The sequence below is a fragment of the Cloeon dipterum genome, chromosome 4, assembly GCF_949628265.1.
Source record: "Cloeon dipterum chromosome 4, ieCloDipt1.1, whole genome shotgun sequence".
NCBI lineage: Eukaryota > Metazoa > Arthropoda > Insecta > Ephemeroptera > Baetidae > Cloeon > Cloeon dipterum.
In genome coordinates this window covers 12,162,353-12,164,905 of record NC_088789.1, presented here as the reverse complement: position 1 = coordinate 12,164,905, position 2,553 = coordinate 12,162,353, and the positions used below count along the sequence as shown (strand labels likewise).

At 37.4% G+C, this 2,553-nt stretch overlaps 1 long non-coding RNA gene across 1 annotated transcript; it reads left to right on the top strand.

Annotated features, from left to right (window-relative positions):
* Nucleotides 1–1,108: 1,108 nt before the first annotated feature.
* LOC135943505 (uncharacterized) lies at nt 1,109–1,999 on the top strand. The gene is made up of 2 exons (XR_010575218.1): nt 1,109–1,471; nt 1,731–1,999. It is a non-coding gene; the product is annotated as an uncharacterized LOC135943505 (long non-coding RNA).
* The last annotated feature ends 554 nt before the right edge of the window (nt 2,000–2,553 follow it).

Here is a 2,553-nt window from a genome sequence, read left to right as displayed (position 1 = left end):
TTGAGAGCGTTTTTCATAGGAGCGACGGCTGCAGTTCATACAGACCGCCACTGTCTCTACTTTAAAGGAAATTCCATTGAGGATCGTCGTGAGTTGGCCCCTCGCAAGACAGTTACAGCTCGAGAAGTGCCCTGGGAAATCATCACATCACATGCACCACTCGGCTGGCCGGCGGGTGCTTTTTGCCGGGAAGCCAGCGCCAGCACCAGCGCCAATATAGCCAGTGACGCGTGAGCTGCGAAAAGCCTTTTGTTCCACCACGCCATTATTTTATCCTCTATTTTTCCAATTAAGTGCGCAATCATTGACGAGCGTTAATATACGCTGCACTGTATGGCTCTGCCAATCGTGCTCGCTATTTTCTGTGTGTGCAATTTCAATTTCGCGTGCAGCTGATGGAGATGCCTCTCAAATGCACAGCGCGCTCAAATCAGTAACTCAATTGAGCAAGAAGCTAATTAGCAGTGCATCATGATCGTGCATAGTTTGTGTTTGATGGAACTGGATAATATCGAAGTGACAGTTAATAAAGTTTGCTGTGGTCTATCATTTATTTTACTGGTTTATTCCTTTTGAAACTATTTTCATTTTCAAAGCCATAAAATTGTGATTAAATTAAACTCAGACCTTACTTTAAAAATTCCTAGAAAAATGTGCTTCTCGTGCAATACATTAACCAAAAAATAATTAAATATTACCTTCGTGTATTATTATATTGAAGACTGAAAGCTGGCTCTAGAACTTATCTTATTGGAAATAAATTAAACCTGGCTTTATCATTTTTATTTATTTCCAATATGAACACAACCTCGAGTGGTCACCTATTTTAAAAATTAACTTATCTTGTGTAATATATATAAATAAAATCAGGCTTCATCTTCGTTGTCAAAAAGAATTCGTCGTTTTTAATACTCGGCCAGTTTCGACGTCATTAAATACGTCCTAATCATGAGTTTTCAATTACAATCATATGCATGAAGCCTGGTTTCATTTATATTAAACATGAAAACAAGCTCGATAGTGGTCGCATATTCCAGAATTTTAACTTATCTTTTTTTGGTTAGGTTTCACGATCTTCTTCAAAGAAAACTACAATATTCAGGGAAATATATGAGAAAACGGATGTTTTTTTAACGTTACATACCACACTAAGTTGAACGGCCTGATTTGAAAAATCAACAACGGAAATGCATTTGTACATTTTTTGGTTTAGGTACGCGCTGAAGATGCCTAACAAAGTGGTTTCCTGTTTTGAAGATGTTTTTATGTATTGCGGTTTGAAGGGAAGCATCTCTCTCCTATATAAACGGCTTCGGAACCATCACAACATTTAGAGAGCGATTGTAGCTTGATCCTCATCTGAAAGATATGAAACTCTACGTGTTTGTCGTTTTGGTGGTTCTCGCCACAATCGCCTTGGCTCAGGAGGACGCCCAGCTTGATGAGACTCCTCAAAGTGTGAACGACTTTGGTAAGCATCACTTGACGTTCCATTATTATTTAGATTTAAATAGGTACTTCGGTTGAAACTGTAAGTTAAGTTACGGGGAAATTTATTAATGTTTATTGTTCATGTATGAAAGCAATTTCAGTCATAGAATATCATCAATTAAAATTACATGAAAAAAGGCAAAATATGACGAGCAGGAACTGCATAAACGCGCGCGAAACAAAAATGCGTCGACGTTGTCATGTGCCGTATAGATAAAGTTAGTTAATCTTTGTTTCAGATGGCGTGAGACTGGTCCGATCTCCAAATCGCTACTACCACAACCAGGGACATGGACATCACGGAAGACCTCATAGCAACCATTATTATGGGAACCATCATAATAGACCCCATGGCGGTGGACACCATAATGGATATAGGCCTCAGTATCAACCTAACCGTTTCATCGGTTAATTGGGGAAAATTTTGATAAAAAGAATATGCGTTCAATTAAGTAAACTGTTATGTGAAGTACCTCTAATAAAAATGTGCCAAATTCTGGTGAATCTACTTCCTATTGTATTTTTTCTGATCCTGAAAGACGCTTGATAATACATAAATTAATAAATAAATAAATTGCAAAAGACTCAACTCTGCGCGGCCTTGACTAAGGATGGACGGCAAAGTGTATATTTTTAAGAGAATAATTTTCTTACTCGTTATGAAGCTGGAAGTATCAGTACAAAACAGAATTCACGTCGCAACTTTATCTCCAAGAAAATTTCAATCACTGTTAGATGAAAACGGTTGACTGCACTCTAATTGCTGGGCACGATCAATAAAATAAACAAGTAGAGAAATTTCACCGCTTCCTGCAACAAAAGTCCTAGTTGTAATTTTCACGTTTAAAGCTATTTCAGACAGTTAAATTATGATGAAAGATTTTTAAATAATCTTGACTGCAACTAAACGATCCTTATTAAAGCCTGGCAAGATTATTAAGAAATCGACTTAAACGTTTCTCTTTGCCACACACATCGCAATCAGCAAAGGCATCACTAGAGATGTATGACAAGCTCATAAAATGCTAAAATCTTAATTTCCAGCTGTTTCCCCGAATTAAG